The sequence below is a fragment of the Lissotriton vulgaris genome, chromosome 3_1, assembly GCF_964263255.1.
Source record: "Lissotriton vulgaris chromosome 3_1, aLisVul1.2, whole genome shotgun sequence".
Taxonomy (NCBI): Eukaryota; Metazoa; Chordata; class Amphibia; order Caudata; family Salamandridae; genus Lissotriton; species Lissotriton vulgaris.
This window is the reverse complement of record NC_141689.1, coordinates 1526242413-1526263387: the sequence shown is the minus strand read 5'-3', so window position 1 is coordinate 1526263387 and position 20975 is coordinate 1526242413.

The window sequence follows — 20975 nt, the reverse complement described above, 5'->3', positions numbered from 1 at the left end:
TCCTCACCTAGGAAGTATCTGCCCCCCTCAGGTGGCATATCTTTAACAGTGATGAGTAGGGATCTCCCCAATACATTTTGGTAAAAAGCAAGCTTAATGGTGCAATTTCACAAATCCTTTGGCTAAAAAGTATTTGAATTTAGAGGCAGTTCCATTCCAATATTCTAATAATTCTGTCTTCCAAAGTCAGTGTGAGCAATATTTCTCTGTTTTAGCAAGTGGATGCACAAAGTAAAATATCTTTGTGCCACAGAGGTACCATATTGGATACAAGGTGCTTGACTGTAAAAATACACATTCGTATCCCTATGGCAGAAATGTTTTTTTACTTGCAGGGCCCGTGGGGCATCGCACCACCGGCCCCGCGAGGAATAAAAGCACAATGACGAAGCTTGACACCCATTTGGCTGTGTGAGGGCTTTATCTTCCAAAGAGGAAGACTCCCCGAAATCCATTAAAATGTCAACTTATTTTGCCCAGACTTTTCCCTCCCCAGGAACAGCCTCCCTACATTTGTTTGAACATTTAGAGTTAGGAGCACTGGTGGTTGGGCCTTTAAAAGCTCCAGGTCCCTCCTTTTAATTGATTATCACTTCTATGTAACAATACATCAAACTTTATCCGCCAGAAAATAAAATACCATCAACAATAATGCTATTACATGTGTTGGTGCTGCTGTCATATCCCTGGGTACTTCCTTTGCATACCACAAATGATCCTGTGTGCTACCAATTCAATTTGGTTCTGCTTAAATGCTGCAGTTGGCAACTAATAAATGATGCTCAAGGTACTAGCCGGCAAATAGAGATCACTGATGCAGAGATAAGGAAGTGCTGTTCACTCATCCTGTGGGATGCTGACTATGATGACGGTTCTCAGAAATCCAGATGTTTTGCTCAGGGTACTAGAGTCAGAGTCAAAAACACTTTATTCGATTATTTTAAAATCATAAAAGTATGCTATACATTCATTTCTGATCACAACAATAAAAAGAATTTATAAAATCTTTAAAAACAGGGAATCATTATGTACAAATCTTCAATGGTGAACAAGATAACTGTACAAAAAAAAATAATATACAGCTGCATCATTTTTTACCTCACTATACATTTCATCAAATTTTTCAGAAGATTTACATTGTTTGTACAAATGATTTACTACCAATCTATTTACAGTTATATTTACAAATCTATATTACAATCAGTTTACAGTAATAACCTAACAAGGTATACAGACTTTTCAAAGAACTAGGTCAAGATACTAATAGCCAAGGAACTATTCGGACAGAAAGTACCAGTTCCCAAACTATCAGGGTATTGGTGGTCGAAGTCTTTTTTGTCTGGACCGAATAGACATTGTCAAGAAATTGGCTACCCCGTACATTATTAATGGTGTTTCCATAAGCTGCAGAAACAATAAAGCCGGTTTAACTTGTATAAACCCTTGTTCTTTCAGAATAGGCTTAATAAACTTCTCCCTGGCATTTTTAAAGAAAGGGCAAAAAAACAGAAAATGCAATAAATCCTGATCGGAGAAATCATCACAACTGCAGGGAGCATTCTCATGGGGCCTACACCACTTATTGTATTCACCCAGCAGAAAGTGAGCCTGATTGAAACGAAATTTCGTAAGGAGCCACCGATGGTATGGTTTATTTACTATCGTCAGATATGGTTCGATAGCTAAAGTTGTAATTGTCATATAATGCGTCCTTACAGTTTGATTCATTATTTCACATGACTCTCTTTCTGATTCCCTTTTCTTTATAAAGTGGGACTTGACCCAGCTAATGTCCTCTTTCACTAGACATTCTGGCTTGGTATATAGGTCAGGGCGGCCCAGCTATCCTGCTGTTGTTTTGATATATGTTAGCCACTCGATGTCAGCCACTCTGTCCCGCCCCATGCAATCTCTGATGATCTTATGATTTCGGGTTAAGTTGTTATTGAGCCATGTTTTAATCCATGACAGGAGTGGGGCCAAGGACAACATATCTTCGATATACCCTAACCCCAGTTCCATATGGATTGAGAAGGCAGGGGTGGATTGCGGCAGACCCATAAGGGATCGTAAGAACACATTCTCCGCTCTTTGAATGCAGGCCATGTTCTTGAAACCCCATATAGAGGCCCTGTACCTGGCAATTGCCAAGGTTTTAGCTCTATAGATAGATAAGATGGCCTCTGCTGGTTTGCCACCGAGTCGTTTTGCGAAACCCAGAATAGCAGCAGACGATCTTTTTACTGCTGCGGCTTTGTTCTGGATTTGTGGTTCCCATGTCCCTTTCTCATCAAACACCACTCCTAGATAGGTGAAAACTTTTACTTTAGAGAGCACGGAGCCATTACAAGTCAGGGTTTTGATGTTATTCTTGCGATTGCCCGCTGCCATAACATGTGATTTTTCTACGTTAATTACTAGGTCTAGATCATGCATAAAAGCCCCAAATGCATTTAGTAGATGTTGTAGACCCTTAGGGGTCCTTGACAGCAATACCGTATCATCGGCATATAATAGTACCGGCATCATGGAGCCACCCATGCGAGGTACGTCAATAGAGGCCGCTTCTAGAGACTCTCCCAGTGAGTTAATATAAAGAGAGAAGAGCATAGGGGCCAAGATGCACCCTTGGCGCACCCCCCTTCCAGATCTAAAGAAAGCGGTACAGTTCCCCTCTTGGGACATACGGATAGTCGCCCTTAGATCGCTGTGAAGTTGCGCCAGAAAATTCACAAGTGGTCGATCCAGTCCCATCTCAAGGAGTATTGTCCACAGCTTTGACCTATTGACTAGGTCAAAGGCTGTGGACAAGTCCATGAAAGCCAGATACATCATCCCCCTTGATGCCACTGTATATTTGCTCAGTGTGAGATGTAAATTAAGGCATTGGTCTTCTGTGCCTCTGGCAGATCGAAAGCCATACTGAGCCTCGCACAAAATACCTTTGTTAGTAGCCCAAGCTGAGATTCTTTCTAGTATTACTTTACCTAGGATTTTAAATGAAGAATCTAGCAATGATATGGGCCTGTAGCATCTTGGATCCCCCCTTTGGCCTTTCTTAAACATGGGGATAATGACAGATTGTGACCATGTAGTTGGGGGTCTTGTCTTATCTATACTGACCACATTAAAGACATTTGTGAGTATAACTGACCACATGGCCGAGTTTGCTTTAAACATATCGGCAGGTACGCCATCTGGGCCGGGGACTTTCTTGGCTGCCATCTCCTCAATTGCCTTCTGTACCTCTTTAATAGTAAAGCTCGGTAGAGTGTCAGGTGTATCAATCAGAATTGGGTCTATTGGTCCTAGATCAAGATTGCTGCCATAAATCCTTTGGAAATGATCCAGCCAGTCCTGCTCAGGGATATTTACCTCTAGTGGCGCATTTTCTTTCCCATTAAACAAGGGAGTATTAACGATGGTCCAGAATTTTGCGCTATCCCTCAGGGTAGCCTTCTCATATAAATCATCCCAAGCCTGTCTCTTTATTTCCTTTTTTCTCTTTTGAATATCCAAGTTGTACTGTTTCCTGAGCCTAGCCACCTCAGATCTATCTCTGGGTACCATTTTCAAAGCTTTGTGTAGTTCTCGATGTGATTTGGAACATTCATTATTAAACCACCCCTCTGCCTTATCCTCTCTCTTTTTCGTTTTACATTTTAAATCCTCTGCTACCTGACGGCATATAGATTCAAAAGACCCGATTATATTCCCCTCAAATGTAAGTGGTTCCCTACAGACGTTAATATCATTACCCACTTTCTCATTTAGGGAGTGAAAAAAATCATCTGGGATGACTTTGCTCCATTTCACCCGTCTCCCCTGATCCTTTGGGATTAGATCTGCCAAAAAATCTACTTCATGGTTTTTATTAAATAAAAACTGGTTGTTATCCTCTACATTCAACACAACCGGATTATGATCACTAAATGTAGTGTGTATAGCATTATAAAAAATAACATTTTGTAACATTGCCGGGGAAATAAAAATATGCTCAGGGTACTAGGATGGGGGAGTTTATTTGTTATCCCAAGAGGGCAGATCTTACTGACTCAAGCTTCAGCTCAGCTCAGAATTTAAGGCATCCTTAAGGCGACACGTTTGAGGGCAGCTCTCTCTAAGAATGCGCTGTCAGTAATCCAAATGCACATTCAATAAGTTTTCAGGCCTCATCCTAGTGGAGTGGTGTGGCTCACAGGTTAGAGGCGGCAGACCCGAGAGCAGAGAACGGCCTGGGACCAGGGTTCGATTCCCGACGCGGCAGGGTCTTGGACCAGGATCAGCGGACTTGATAATTCTCGCCTCGGTGCCTACTCTAATCAGGGATCACACTCGGCAACTCTGGGCATTAAGCTTGCCTCATCTCCACAACGGCCCCTCACAAATGCCGGGGATGCCTGGTTTCACCTTGGAGACTCCCAGGAGGGACTATCTCACAGGGAAAGCCAGGACGGGTTCCCCAGCGGTCTATAGCGCTACGAGGCCTGCGGTGCGGGTAGCAGTGCGCTTTACAAGACACACAATTAATTAATTAATTAATTAACTTTACCTCCGCCTGGGGCTGAGGGTTCCTGAAACAAGTCATAAGCTAGGACGTTGCAGGGTATCCAGAGTCACCTGCAAAACAAATGTGCTGTCACGCTACTAAGTTGACGTTGACGTACTAGACCTACTAGACCCCACGTCAAGCTGCATTCTGACTGCGGCTAGCCAGCGCCAAGACGCCCACAGGCATTCAAGCGGTCTTCAAGCACATATAACATAACTAGGGCTCCCGGTTTTATGGTATTTTTTTTTTTACTTTTCCGTCTGTATTTATCCATAGTTATTTTTTGGCCATTTTGTGTGTATTTATCCATATTTATTTTGTGTTTTGCGTATACGCAAAGTTAAAAAAATTCCATATTTATTTAACTGATAGACGCGCACTCATACTTTGATGGATGTCGTGTTTTTGCTATTTAAGCTGTCAAATATTACATAACAATACATCCGTTGGTAAATACTAGCATTATACCTTAAATGTATGATGACATATGCTGTTATTTAAATACATTTCATCCTGTTTTTTTAATTTCCCATGCTGTCTATATGCTTAGCTGCTACCCTACAATTTATCAAAGACAGCATGGAGAGTTACTTAAAAGGAGCAAAACTTTTCTGTATTTAACCACTTTTAAAAATAAATGCAGGCAGAAAATACATTGTTTTCTGTCTGTATTTATCTGTAAAAATCCGTAAACACGGAAAACATGGAGCCTTAAACATAACATACATTGGTGTTCAGGTTACCCCCACCATCAGTTGACATACCTGCAATCCAGTTTCTCCTTGGTGCAAGGTGTGCCATGATCTGTGGGATGCTGCTGCTCCTGAGCACCAACACATCATATGTGGATCCTACATATCTAGCACAGATATTTGAGAAGCATAGGTTGACATAGCACACAGTCTAAACATTGAGTACACCTTATCGCATTTCCTGGGTGCTATATGGTACAGGCTATTGAACCCAAAATTCCGGGGTATACCAGTCAAATGATAGCAATACTCTGTTCATTTCATTGATGCTGCAAGCATCTTTTGGGGAAGTAGAGTTTCTGGTCCATTTCTTGATTTATAGCTTCCATACTCTGTGCAAATATGGTTGAGAAGGCAGGCTGTGATATTATTCTATTTTAAACAAACAAAGGAACCCGAAGAGCAACTAAGGACCCCAGGAATCAATTTCTTTTGTGGAACAATGGTCCTTAGCAAAACATATATAAAAAATAGATGCAATATAGACCTTAATGGGTACTATAGTATTTCGATGCCCAGCCGGACAAAGAGTTTTAATTTCCAAAATAGAAGTAAATATGTTACACTAGAAACAAGAACAATATAACGAGACGTAGTCCTGCACCCAATATTTAGAAAACAGAGAACGAGTAAACATTATGCATACAGCACAAAAGAACACAGGCAATAGTTTGAGCATTGGGAGCTTGAACTAGTCATACAATGAAGCAAGCTAGCCCACCTAGGGCCCGATGTAGGTAAAAGGGATTTTCCGAATTCAAAATACCGAGGCGGGCCGAATCGGTATTGTGAAATCGGAAAACGAGATGTAGCAAACAAACAGCGAAATAATACCGAATCGGTCGGCATCGGTAATGTGAATCGCTACGTACCGAATCGGCACGGACCGAATCAGAAAGTACCGATTCGGCTACCACCGAATCGGAAATAGCCGAATCGGCTACCACCGTTTCGGAAATAGCCGAGTCGGTAAAATCCGATTCGGCAATTACCGATTCGGAGGTATGAAAACACACCCATGGGCAAAAAGCCCATAGAAATGCATTGAAGAAACCGAATCGGCGAAATCCGAATCGGATTTTACCGATTCGGTAAAAGCCGATTCGGTAAAAGCCGATTCAGCCAATGAGGTGGATCCCCCCTCCCCCACCCAAACAGGGAGTGGCAACCCTGGCAGGTGCAGCTAATTAAGAACTTTCTGGAGAGCCAGCCTGAGCTGAACACTCACAGTTAGCAGCAGTGGGAGTAGGAGGTAGAGAACTGTTCAGATCAAGATGGCAAACCCTAGTGAGAGCCAGAAGTCCAGCCAGAAGAGGAAGCCAAAGTTCAGCAGCATCGAGCTGCAGGTGTTGGTTGAGGAGGTGGTGAGGGTGCACCGGCAGCTATTCGGGAAGCTGTCCCTCAATGTGCCAGACAGCACCAAGAGGAGGCTCTGGAGCGAAATCGCCCAAAAGGTCAATGCTGTGGGTGTCACCCCCAGGTCCCTTGATGAGCTGAAGAAGCGCTTCTATGATATCCGCAGCCTGACCAAACGGAAGATGGCTGAGATCCAGAGGCAAGCTGGAGGCACTGGTGGAGGCAGGAACCCTGCGCCACCCCTCACAGAGCTGGAGGAACTGGTCTCCAGCACCATTAAGAGGGAGAGCGTGATCGGAATTGGGACCCTGGACAGCTCAGCCAGAGCTACAGCTACAGGTAAGAAGCATGCGCATCATGACACACCCTACCAGACACCTCCCTATTAGACACAATGCACAGCCAAACCCCAGCACAGTACTGTAACCAACATACAAGAGACAAGCATCATGGTACATGTAGTCAGCAGAAGGTAGCAAAATATGGCAGTGCAGAATAACAAGATAGGAAACAGTGGAACACATTCTAAGGAGATGAAAGGACATGTGGAATGCTTTAATTGTACTGACTGTAATACATCGGCACTCAATTTACAAATGCTTCTTTGTACCTAGGGGCTCCATCAGGCGGAGAACCACAGACAACAGAGGCAGCAGCACCATCTAGCAGTGCAGTCGCAGTGCCGAGCACGAGTCAGGCTGCCGAGGAGGAGGAGGAAAACACCATAGGGCTGGGTATTGAGGGAGACCTGGCAATTGACTATGATCTACTTCACTCCCCACAAATGCCGAGCACACCCCCCTTGCTGTTCTCCCCAGAGAACTCCCCGACAAGGGACCTCCATCCACCTACACTAGCTCCTGCCACGATTATGGCTGTGGCTACAGTACACCCTGTCCTGGGAGCAGGGGCTCAGGCCCCGGCCAGCACCACACCCCCACCAGTGGCACCCCAGCCCACTCAGCAGGCCGGCAGCAGCAGTACCCGGCGCCGTGCCATTCCCACCACTGCAGCGCCAGCACCGGAGGGCAGTGTATTCCTGGGCCTTGAAGGGAATATGGTGAAGATCCAAAGGCAGCAGGCGAAGTCCATCATGGCCTGCCAACGCCAGCTCCTGCAGCACAACCTGCAGATGGGGGAAATGGTGAAAGGTTTTCAGGCCTTTGTGGATACCAACAAGGAGGTAGCAGCAAGTCTAGGCAGGCTAACCACTGCCATTACCCAGTTATGCGACCGACTAGAGGAGCATGAGCTTTCGCGCAGGCGGGATGCCCGGGTTCAAAACCGCTCCATAAGCCGCCTTGCTGCTGCAACGGCACAACTCTGTCAGCGCGGTGCCAACATGGAGTCAAGTCTCACCCAAAATACCGCCGAGATAACAAGGGGAATGGCCCGCATCACTACAGCAATGGAGGCCATGATTATCTCTAACACTGCCGCAAATCCTGCCCTGGACCTGGGGGATGCTGGGGACAGCAGCAGCCGCAGCAGCCCGGCCAGCGCTGCGTCAGAGCCACGCAGGAGCAGCAGGCGCTCCGCAGAAGCCGCTGGTCATTCTGAAGGGGGTGAGGGACACCCCAGTGGGGCTGCCAAGCGCTCAAAGAAATAGGCTTGCAAGGGCGGGTGAGGCAACCTGCACCTTAGACTTTTGTTTTCTTAGCTATTACACCTTATTTTTGTTGCACATCAGTGCAGTAACTGTGTTGCAACTGTGTTGCAACAGTATTAAAATTGGCTTTTCACCACAACCTGTCTGTGCATCTGTACTCACTCAGAAATAGTTTTCTGTAATCTCCTCATGTCTGTATCTGCCATCACTTGGCGTACACACCCCAGCTGGCTGTGTTAGTGGCACAGCTTTGTCGTCGTCATGGTCCTCGTAGTCAGACAACTCCACCTCAGTGCCCTTCTTCACCGCAAGGTTGTGTAACATTGCACATACAGCTATGATCTTGCAGCAGGTGATGGGGGTATACTGCCTTGCACCTCCACTCTTGTGCAGGCATCTGAATCTACTTTTCCAGATGCCAAAGGTCCGTTCGACGACATTCCTTGTGCTTTTGTGGGCCCGGTTATACCTCCTTTGGCTGGGTGTGGAGGGGTTGAGGTAGGGGGTGAGTATGAATGAGCGGAGGGCATATGCACTGTCGCCTGGAAGGAAAAGGGGTAACATTACACACATGCATACATGTATTACACCTAGCTACTTTGTGTTATGGGGGTCTGATGATGTGTCTCACCTAGGAGGTATCCTTCACCAAATTCGCCAGCCATCAGCCGTGCATAGATGCCGCTCTGTTGGAAGATATAGGAGTCGTGGGTACTCCCTGGGAATTTTGCTACCAGGTCTGTGATGGTGCACTTCGCAGTGCAGATCACCTGCACGTTGATGGTGTGCGTGGACTTCCGATTGCGGTATATGTATTCTGTGTCCGCTGGTGGGCAAATCGGAATGTGCGTGCCATCTATGCAGCCAATGATTTGGGGAAATTGTGCCATCTGGTAGAAGTCAGCTTTAGTTTGTAGCAGTTCTGCGTGGGTTGCAGGGAAAGAGATGTATTGGTCCATCCTGTGTATCATGGCGTCAAGGAATGTGTGGAAGAACCTTGACAGGCTGCTCTGGGTCACCCCTACTACCGCTGCAACTCCACTTTGATAGCTGCCAGACGCTAGCAGGTGTAGGCTGCATAGCACCTGGACGTGTGCTGGGATGGCGTGTGCCCTTGGGGTGGGGTGGTCCAACAATGGTTTGAGGTCCCTGATGAGCTCAAGAATGGTGTCAGAGTCCAGCCTGTATCTCTGTAGGATCTCAGCCTCAGTGAGCATGAACAGGGTTATCCTCTGTCTGTAGACCTGTTCATTTCTTAGCCATTCCCTCTGTCCTTCCTGCTGTAGCCGTAGCCGCCTCGCAATGACATAAAAAGCTGCCATCCTGCAACTTGCAATGCATTTTGGGGCTGTTTTTATGGGTTGGAGTTGGTTACCACCTGATTGTAATCCATGGTAAATACCGAGTGAATTCTACCGATTTTGAGCCGAAATCGGTGTTTCTGTGCCTCCCTACATCTCCCCATCTGTCCGAATCGGGGAATTTCCCGATCGGTGATTCATACAAATCGGTAGGTTCTCCGAATCGGCTCATGTCCGAATCGGTGTATCTACCGATTCGGTACATGGACCGAATCGGCTTTATTCCGATTCGGTGTGTCTACCGATTCGATACATGGACCGATTCGGATTATTTCCGATTCGGTGTCAGTACCGATTCGGTACATGGACCGAATCGGATAATTTCCGATTTGGTGTCACTACCGATTCGGTACATGGACCGATTCGGTGTTTGCATCCGAATCGGTGTGTTACCGAATCGTTACATATCCGATTTTCGGTATGTACGTATCGGATTCTTTTCCATTCGGTACTCATTCCGAAGCGGTTTTCGCTCCGATTTTGACTTTTTTCTTTGCCCTACATCTCGATGGCTGTATACCGATCGGTAAGGGCCCAAAATCGGTATTTTCGGCCGTTACCGATCGGTAACGGCCTACCTACATCTGGCTCCTAGTGACCACAATATTCATATGCAAATAGAAAGTAATGGCACTAATCAGTATGTCGACGACGTTTCGATCCCAAGCTCATAATTGTTAGGGATCATCATCAGGACTACAGCAATAGATTTGCCTGGTATTTGACCAAAAAATGCTTTAAGGACTGAAGTATGTGTTCCTCAAGAAGGGAAGCAATGGAGGGTTTACAAATTGAGTGAATGGGCGGAACTTGCGTACTGTGGTTATGGATGAAATTATCCTTAATAGTGCAATGGGCTTTCTTCGATAGGCTAAGAGAGCCAAGTATCCAAGGATGCCGTAAAGGGCTTGATACTTGAGTCTGCGTCTATTCCATCGGCGATGATGCACCTGTGGTTCCTAGCTAGATGGCAGACCTAGCTAGGAACCACAGGTTCATCATCGCCGACGGAAATTAAAACTCTTTGTCCGGCTGGGCATCGGAATACTATAGTACCCATTAAGGTCTATATTGCATCTATTTTTTATATGTGATATTCTTCTAGACAGATGTTCAGTAGCTGGACAGAACCAGGAGCACAAACGTGCAGCACTGACGTATCCTTCACTAAAGGTGGTATTGTAGTCACAATGTATGTTTGAGATTTCAATGCTACTTTCAGGCTAGGTTGTTAGGCCATAGACTGCAATCCGATTCAGCCAGTGCCTCTCTTTACCACATCTTCTTCGGGCCTATCAATGATCGGGACATGTGGTGTATATGTGAGGACTTTGCCTATGTTAGTAATAGTCATAAGATTTTATTAAGCGCACATATCACCCGATGGTCTCAAAGCGCTGGCCAAAACCATAGCAGGGAAGGAAGAATGACAGTAGAGAGGGAAGAAGATCAAAAAAGCCAGGTTTTTAGCCTTTTCCAAAACTGGCTGTGGTCAGTCACCATGTGTATCTGCAGGGGGAGGGCGTTCCACATGGTAGGTGCGAGATGTGAAATAGATCTGCCACCATTCCTGGCAGTACGGATCCTAAGAGGAGTAAGTAGGTGTTTCGTTCCTGATCCAAGGATTCTCTTGGGCATGTACCAGTTGAGTTTTTTTGCCAGATAGCTTGGCCCATTCCCATGAATGGTGTTGTGTACCAGGGAAATTATCTTAAAATGAATTTGTTTCCTAAAGGGAAGCCAGTGAAGAGCTCTCAAACTTGTGGCCGACAGGGACCGAGACGGTAGATTTAATACTAGTCTGGCGGAGGTGTTTTGTAGCACCTGAAGTTTAGTGAGAAGCTTTTCCATTGTTTCCATTGTTTTTCTTTCTGTAAGTACTATCTGGTTTAAAATGGAGGCATGTGATTAGATACAGTACTGAGATCTATTTTTAAACTTGCGTATGCCATGGGTGGTCCTCTGATAATTTTCTTCTGGATATATGTTTGCTCAGGCCTAACCTGACCTGCTGATAATGTATGCTCAGCGATACACAATCACTATCACAATTTCCTATTCAATGCCATTGCTCATTAAACACTTCAGCGTATACATGGACACTGACATTGATGACAGGATTATCAAAATGTTGCCATTACACAGATAGAGATATGCAAACAGTCACTCACAACAGAATAAGAATGATTTCCAACCATGGTTGCTGATCATTTTTTGTTCTGCAGTTTTATATATAGGGTGAACTTGGCTCAATGGTATTAAAGTGCTTTACATGAGCACCAGATTACATTATACTAGCTTAGGCTTCTTTAAGTCATGGAATGATTAAGTGATTTGATCAGAATCACAAGATGTTGATCCTTTACCAAAATTCGAACCAAGTTTCGGAGCTTCAAAGTCGGTAACTCTGGCCGTTAGGCCACATCTCCTCCCACACAATGGTGTAATGTCTAACATACAGTACACACGTAGACATCTATCCTCTAATGATCACCACATTCTAGTACATTCCACCACATGATGTATGCTGGACATGACAAAAGGGTATACTATAAAGCGTACCTTGGTATAAGCCCTTGATGGACATCCCTCAGAGGATGGTTGCGAAATCCCAGCATACTCTATATCACGGACATGGAAGCCAGCTGTGGGGTATTATCTACTGCTGTGACCAGTGTGCATTCCTACCCACATCACGTGCACAGGTACCTGATTGGCCATTCAGTAAGCTTGATGGCTAGAAGTACGCAATGGGCATGTCAAGAGGGGCCGGTCTCTGGTGGAATTTATGTGATGTAGCATGAAATCTCAAGCAATGTTAACAACACAGGCTACTGTTAGTGTCACAGAGAATCTTTTGTTACTTCAGTTCACAAGTTATAATCCTAATATAGCACAGTGAGATATGAACTGTCATCAAAGAACTGCATGCAAACTGCATGGTATAGGTTAGGATGTTGTGTTTTTTGCCTAGCTCTTTCTTTATCCTAATTTTGCTAAAAAGGGTTCATTTGATTGGAAATACCTTCATATTAATAAAACTAGCCACTGTAGTGCGTATTATCTACCGAATTTCTGCTCTTCCAGAGCAAACACTCTTAAAATATACTGCCCACTAGTACCAGTAACATGTGAATTCTACACCTTGCAATCCTTATTGTCTTATGCAACATTTCCTATAGACTGATTTGTACAAATATATTTCATTGGCTCTGTATAATGAGTGTGCGATGTAAAGTTCTCAGACACCCTACACTAGTCTGTGTAGCACTATAAAACAAATTAAATGCATGGGAGAGATCGAATATGGAAAGGTGAGGGGGACTGGTGGAGCATGGTAGTAAAGTAATTAGTAGAGAAGGAGGTTTTTGGGGAGGAGGGGTGCTGCCACAGATTTTGGCTGGTTGATGTTGCATGGATTGCATCTTTGATTACATATTCTTATGTATATCTAGTTGGTGCATATGCACATTTTGATAAATATTGGAATATTGCAAAGTTGGATGGGGCAAATCCTGACACATGTTTAGTCAATGTTTGGTAAGGACATGCAAGAACGAATATGTGCTGGCTGTGCATCTTGTGTCTGACCATAACCAACATAGACAAGGCTCAAGTACTATTAGCCTCGGATTTGTAGTCAATGAGCCTGCCCTGATTAACCAAGGGCCTCTACACTCATAGCCGAGGCCCTGGAGTCGTAGGGAAGTCTCCACACTGGGGGCGGAACCTCCGCAATGAGATTTCTCATGGCAGAGAATCCGCCAGTGTGCAGAAAATCTCCCACAACTGTTGGGCCTCTGCCACAATTGCGGAGGCCCTTTGTGAATCAAGCCCAATGTGTGTGTGTAGGAAGGTAGCCCCTGACTATGGTTGCCCACAACTTTTTTGCCTGTGTTTTAGCTGGTTTTTGACATAGTTGACCTGGGACCCTGCCAATCAGGACCCCAGGCCTACTGCTCTCTCTGTAAAATGGATTCCATGTACCTTAGATGCATTTACCAATTGGTACTGGGCCACCTTATCAGACCCTGTAACTCAGGGCATAGGTGTACCCAGGGCCTACCAGGGGCAGCAGCATGTATTATGCCACCCCTGGCTGGCCATCTAAATCTGACACTACTGGCTGCACGACAGCTGGGGCAAGGTGGTGTAATCACCCTTTGCTATAGATATAGTATACCTATATCTAACCCTAAAATGGACACTCGTATTCCTATCAGTCACTCCTATGGCAGGCCTTAACAATCCTGAAGGCAGAGTGCTTGGAATCCTGTGAGATGGTGCTCTGGCATGAGCTGAGCCCGTTTGCAGCTTGCGGAACCAAGTCCTAATAGCTGTTCCATGATAACGCATACCATATACTCTTAAGTGCATTATAATCCTCGCGGTTATATGCTAACTCTGGTATCGCTTTATCAAAACATGTCGAGTAAGGTGTCATACGAATTGGAATACTAACCCTTCGCCAATTCTGGCAACGGGGTTAGCATTCCACCCTTCTAGAGGGACACGACATGTATGTAACTGTGAACCCCGGTTAAAGTTAACTCGAGCCTCAGCATCACAAAATGGATGCTGCCACCACAGACACAAGTCTGACCTCCTGCTGCTGGGAGTCCTTCCAGCGAGGAGAGCTTGGACAAAGGGTTTCCTGTCAGGGGCGGTGCTAGCACCATCCCAGACAGGGTTTTGTGTATCCTGGGTAAGCAGGGCTGAATAGGAAGGTGACTGCAAGTGGCACCCCGGTGGTCACTATGCATAGGCCGGCTTGAACCAGTTCCAGGGGCACACCAGCCCCTGAGCTGGGGAAAGTCCAGCATGGGAGAGGGGTGTAACCACCCCCCTTCCTGGTCCCACCCATGGGCAGGACCTAGTCCCGTACCAGCCCCTTTCTTTAGTATAAAGGTGGGAGCGGGGACCCTTCCAAAGTAGATCATCTTTGAATCCTGAAACTACTTTCTACGAAAGTAACTCAAGACTTCTTCCTAAGATTTCTCCCTTGTGACTAAGGAGTAGTCACCCTGCATCAGCGGGCACCACCTAAGTAACCAGCGGTTTGCTGCACGTCCTTCCTCCGAAACCAGACCGACCAGCACGACGAGACCCGGCTTCCCTGGCACCTCTGACCTCTACCTACATCGTCAGCTCAGCTGAGATTCGTGGGTGTGACGAGACCTCGAGGGACCGGCCATCTTCAGAACTGCACCAAGCTTATCCAGCACGACCGCCGAGGGATCCTCGAGGGAGTGCTTTGGGGTTTGAGAAGCCCTAACCCGGAGCAGCTCCTGCACCGAAGACCAGCCCCCCAGCATCCACGAGATCTGCGTAGGGCCCTTCTGCTCTTTGCTGCTCACCGCGTTGTCCGGCCACTTGCCTGCTGGCTTGTAGCTCTCTTGACGATGAACGACGACATCTTCCTCGCTGGTCTGGTTGCTCCAGACTGGCCCTTGCTCCCCTCCAACAGAGGAGCACCCCGGACCCTCCTGGTCCACTCCAGACGCCATTTTGAGTCCACTGCGTGGGCTTGCATTTGCCAAGATTTGTTGCCCCAATCCTGGGTCCAGCGACGTCGATAGCAGACACCTTCGTGGGACAGCTCGCACCTCCATCCTGGTCGCCGACAATGCCTCCTGGTCCGAGAGACTGCAGAGCCCAGCATCGCCCACTCACCTGGTCGAGGTGACTTCGTCCGGTGCCATCCTGGTGCCCATCTAATCGCTGGCTAGTGATTCAGAACTTGGTCCCCTCTGCTTACAGGTATCCTCCATCATCGATCCAGGCTTGGATCACATCGAACTTCATCACTGGTCGCCTGCCAGCAACTTCTTCTTTCAGGCTCCATAGACTGCAACGAGGAATCCCGACGTCTTTTCAGCCCTATGCAGCCGCAGCCCCTGGGCTAGGTAACCTGAGCATTTTGGTGCTCCAGCATAGCTTAACTATCTAAGTGTCCAGGTCCTTTTTCGTTTCAGCTCTACCTAGTCGGATTCGTCCGATAACACTAACTTTACGAAATCTAGCATCCATAGACTTTGTCCCGCATCCCGCGTGAGAGTGCACACTCTGCACCCGATCTCCCTAGGCCTCCTGCTCGTAATCTGAATGTTCAGTAGTCCAGTCCTAGCGATCCTAAAGCCATTGAGATTAGTTACTTACCTGCTAGTATTTCGCATTCCACTTTTGTAGTATATGGTTTTCCGTGCCCCTCGGGCATTTGTGTAAATTGTGCGACTTTCAGAAATTCTTTAAGAGCTTTGTATTGTGCTTAGCACCCTGTCCTCATAAAGAGTCCAGGGTTGTTGTGTTCTAAATAAATATCCTTTTATTTTCATAACAACTTGTGTGGTGTCCTTTCACTTGGTGTTCAAGGGGTATATGTGATGGTATAACAGCTGGCTTAACACGCCCTCTAGAGTTTAGCCTAAAGACTGCTCTTGTCCACGCTACTAGGATAGCTGGTCTATAAGGTTGACTTACAACCAATCATCAATAAGGGTTGTTTGGACTGATACATAGTGATCACTAGAATAGTGAGCACTGCATATCAGGCCAACTTCTCACATTGGTGAGCAGCGGTTGGGATTTGAGCTTGCTGTTGTTTTACCACACGTATCCTAAGAATATCATTTGAAAGATCACATAAGTACCAAGGTACATATAACTTAGCTTACAATACTCTGAGTTCTACTGAACCAGCTGTTGTAGTTCAACAGGGCCTAGCACACCCTAACTACAACTCTTAGCAAGGGATCAGTAGGCAAACAAATAGTGTAGGTAGGTGCATCACTTACACCACACTAGAAGCATGTCGGACAAAGGAGGGAACTCAGAAGCCCCCCTTGTGTCAGTGGACCCACCACAGGTCACTTCACGATATGCAGCTCTTAGCTTCCAGGTGATGAGACAAGTGTGTACCTCCAGGAAGCTGAAACAGGGTTCTAACCCTACCATTCCCTTTCTGATAGGTCTCTTAGAGACTTATGATGCCAGAAGGACTGCTAACACAGACCCTTCTAATCCAGATGGGAACATGCCCCCCTTAGAGGGAACCCTTGGGGACCCTGACCTCCATCTCAATGGAACAGTTAGTGAAGGAGAGGAGGAGGATCAGGAAGTGTCAGGGGATGAGGCAGACAAGGGTCAGGTAGAAGTCAGTAGACTCACCAGGACCAACTTAAGCAGGCATGAGAATGGATTTGGGGGACCCCCAGGCCCACTCTCAGGCAGGCTTAACATTGGGAATGGACGAGATAGGTCTCTATCTAGAGGCTCTAACAGCTCCATTCGAACCAATGGCTCTCAGACCTCTTCTCACAGAGGGATGACATCCCCTCAGAGAAGAGAGCATGAAGGTAAGATGAGGGAAGTCAGTCTGACGATTGAAAGGGAAGAACTTGCCCTGGCCAAAGAGAGACTTGCCTTTGCTAGAGAGCAGAAATTGAGTGGGGTAGACCTCACTGGTGGCAAGATTTTACCTAGAGAAAAGGACAGGAGTTTAGACACTAGACACTTGAGTAAGATAGTGCCCCCCTTTAAGCAAGGGGATGATATCCACAAATGGATAACTGCTCTGGAAAGGGCCTGCACTGTCCAGTGCGTCCCCCAGAGTCAGTGGGCAGCTGTCTTGTGGCTCTCCTTTGAAGGCAAAGGTAGAGATAAGCTCCTCACTACTAGAGCTGAGGATGCTAACAATTACCAAGTCCTGAAAAATACACTGATAGATGGGTTTGGCTTAACCACTGAGCAGTACAGGTTGCTGTTCAGGGATACCCAGAAAACTCAGTCTCAGGATTGGTCTGATTTTGTGGATTGTGCCACTAAGGCTTTGGAGGGCTGGTTGCTGGGCAGTAAAGTTACTGATTACACAGGATTGTACAATCTCATCATGAGAGAGCAAATCTTAAATAATTGTCAAAATCAGCTTCTGCATCAGCACCTGGTTGACTCTGCTTTGACCTCCCCCCAAGAATTGGGTAGGATGGCAGACAAATGGGTCAGAACCAGGAATAGGCCTAAAAACCAGGGTGGCAACCAAAAGACAGAGACTAACAAGCCTCAAGAGAAGGGTGGGGATAAATCTACAGAGAAGGCTTCCCAAGGGCCCCAAAACTCCAACAAGGGTGGTGGGTCCCAGAACACCCCTTCAGAACAGAAAAGGCCTTATTGCCATGCCTGTAAACAGGTGGGCCACTGGAAAACTGATAGCAGTTGCCCTAAAAATAGCAATAAGGAGAACATACCCACAGGTACTACTCCCAGACCTCCTGTTACCACTAGTAGTAATCCTCCAGGTGGTGGGAGTGCCCCCAAGAATGTGGTGGGCATTACCTTGGGAAACCAGGTGGATCATGGCCTAGCCAGATCCCCTAACACAACTCTTGTCTGTGAGACTGGCATGGGGTTTGCCAACTTCACTACTGGTTCCCACACTTTGGGAAAGTATAGACAAGAGCCCCTTATCAATGGTCAGAAAGTTGAGGCATTCAGAGACACAGGGGCCAGCATCACCATGGTGATTGACCATCTGGTCCCCTCTGCTCAACTGACCCCTGGTTTTATTTATCAGGTGACAGATATTCATGGAGTGAAAAGAAGGCATCCCATGGCAGTAGTCGAGCTCAGTTGGGGTAATGTCACAGGGCCCATGAGAGTGGCAGTGACAGACAACCTACCTGTAGATTGTCTACTGGGGAATGACCTGGAACTCTCAGCATGGGCTGAAGTGGAGCAAGAAACCCACTCCATGATGATAGGCCTACCCAGAAAGGTTAGTGGGGCAGTAATAGCTACAGCCCCAGTCCAAGCACCAGTCCTCCCTGAAAAGGTTGGAAGGGCAGTGGTAGCCACTGCCCAGGCTCAGACAGACTTTCCAGAACAGGTTAGGAGGGCTGTGACAGCCACAGCCCACACACAGACTGAGTGCCCTCCTGAAAAGGTTGGTAAGGTTGAAATGGTCTCAGCCTCTACTCAGACAGATAGTGGGGTTGTGAAGCCTGAAACAATGGATCACTCCACCCAAACTGAGAGCATTGAGGAGGAAGAAAAGTCTTCCCCCTCTCAGACACTAGGCGAGAGCCAGCCTCCTCAGGGAACTGACTCTACCCCTGGTGAAGGAACAGCCCCAGAGGTAGTCAGGCCTAGCCTGGCAGAGCCTCTGATGGCAGTGGACCCTTCCCAGGTGGGACCCAGTCTGGAGCAGGTAACCTGCCCGTCTCTACCCTGCCTCAGTCAGCCCAGGGCTGTAGAGGTCAGGGAGGCCAGTGGTGGACCCCAATGGGCCCCCTGTCCAAAAGAACTTCCCAATCAGCAGATTAAGGGCACTGACGCTAGTAATCCTAGCCCAGTGAAAATAAAACAAACTCCTGAGGGATCCCCCTTAAAATTAGCTAGGGACCTCCCACAGCTGGACACTGTTGGGCACAGCCAAACCTGGGGCCTAAAAACCCCAAACCTGACCTGTCCCTCCAGTAAGCCAAACAGAGGGACCCAGCCTCTAGCTTTAGGTAGCCAGAGGCTGACCCTGAGAGCACAGTGCATCTCAGCTACAGAAAGAAAGGCACACCTGATGGATGGTGATTGGAGGAAGTTGAGCCCAAAGGTAGAGGAGCCTCACTTCAGTACTCCATCCCAGTTTCAGCCTTTTACTTTCCCAAGACACACCAAAGACAGAGATTCCCAATGGTGGAGACCCTCAGATACCCTTAGGGTGAGGGGTTGCTTAGTGGACCATGACACAGGGGGAAACCAAGCCAGAGCTGGTCCGTCCTTATATGGCCACTTAGGCAATAGAGGCTTAGCTGGACAAGGATAGCCTTATCTCCTTTCGTTTGGGGGGTTATGTAGGAAGGTAGCCCCTGACTATGGTTGCCCCCAACTTTTTTGCCTGTGTTTTAGCTGGTTTTTTACATAGTTGGCCTGGGACCCTGCTAATCAGGACCCCAGGCCTACTGCTCTCTCTGTAAAATGGATTCCATGTACCTTAGCTGCATTTACCAATTGGTACTGGGCCACCTTATCAGACCCTGTAACTCAGGGCATAGGTGTACCCAGGGCCTACCAGGGGCTGCAGCATGTATTATGCCACCCCTGGCTGGCCATCTAAATCTGACACAACTGGCTGCACGACAGCTGGGGCAAGGTGGTGTAATCACCCTTTGCTATAGATATAGTATACCTATATCTAACCCTAAAATGGACACTCGTATTCCTATCAGTCACTCCTATGGCAGGCCTTAACAATCCTGAAGGCAGAGTGCTTGGAATCCTGTGAGATGGTGCTCTGGCATGAGCTGAGCCCGTTTGCAGCATGCGTAACCAAGTCCTAATAGCTGTTCCATGATAACGCATACCATATACTCTTAAGTGCATTATAATCCTCGCGGTTATATGCCAACTATGGTATCGCTTTATCAAAACATGTCGAGTAAGGTGTCATACGAATTGGAATACTAACCCCTCGCCAATTCTGGCGACGGGGTTAGCATTCCACCCTTCTAGAGGGACACGGCATGTATGTAACTGTGAACCCCGGTTAAAGTTAACTCGAGCCTCAGCATCACAAAATGGATGCTGCCACCACAGACACAAGTCTGACCACCTGCTGCTGGGAGTCCTTCCAGCGAGGAGAGCTTGGACAAAGGGTTTCCTGTCAGGGGCGGTGCTAGCACCATCCCAGACAGGGTTTTGTGTATCCTGGGTAGGCAGGGCTGAATAGGAAGGTGACTGCAAGTGGCACCCCGGTGCTCACTATGCATAGGCCGGCTTGAACCAGTTCCAGGGGCACACCAGCCCCTGAGCTGGGGAAAGTCCGGCATGGGAGAGGGGTGTAACCACCCCCCTTCCTGGTCCCACCCATGGGCAGGACCTAGTCCCGTGCCAGCCCCTTTCTTTAGTATAAAGGTGGGAGCGGGGACCCTTCCAAAGTAGATCATCTTTGAATCCTGAAACTACTTTCTACGAAAGGAACTCAAGACTTCTTCCTAAGATTTCTCCCTTGTGACTAAGGAGTAGTCACCCTGCATCAGCGGGCACCACCTAAGTAACCTGCGGTTTGCTGCACGTCCTTCCTCCGGAACCAGACCGACCAGCACGACGAGACCCGGCTTCCCTGGCACCTCTGACTTCTACCTACATCGTCAGCTCAGCTGAGATTCGTGGGTGTGACGAGACCTCGAGGGACCGGCCGCCTTCAGAACTGCACCAAGCTTATCCAGCACGACTGCCGAGGGATCCTCGAGTGAGTGCTTTGGGTTTTGAGAAGCCCTAACCCTGAGCAGCTCCAGCACCGAAGACCAGCCCCCCAGCATCCACGAGATCTGCGTGGGGCCCTTCTGCTCTTTGCT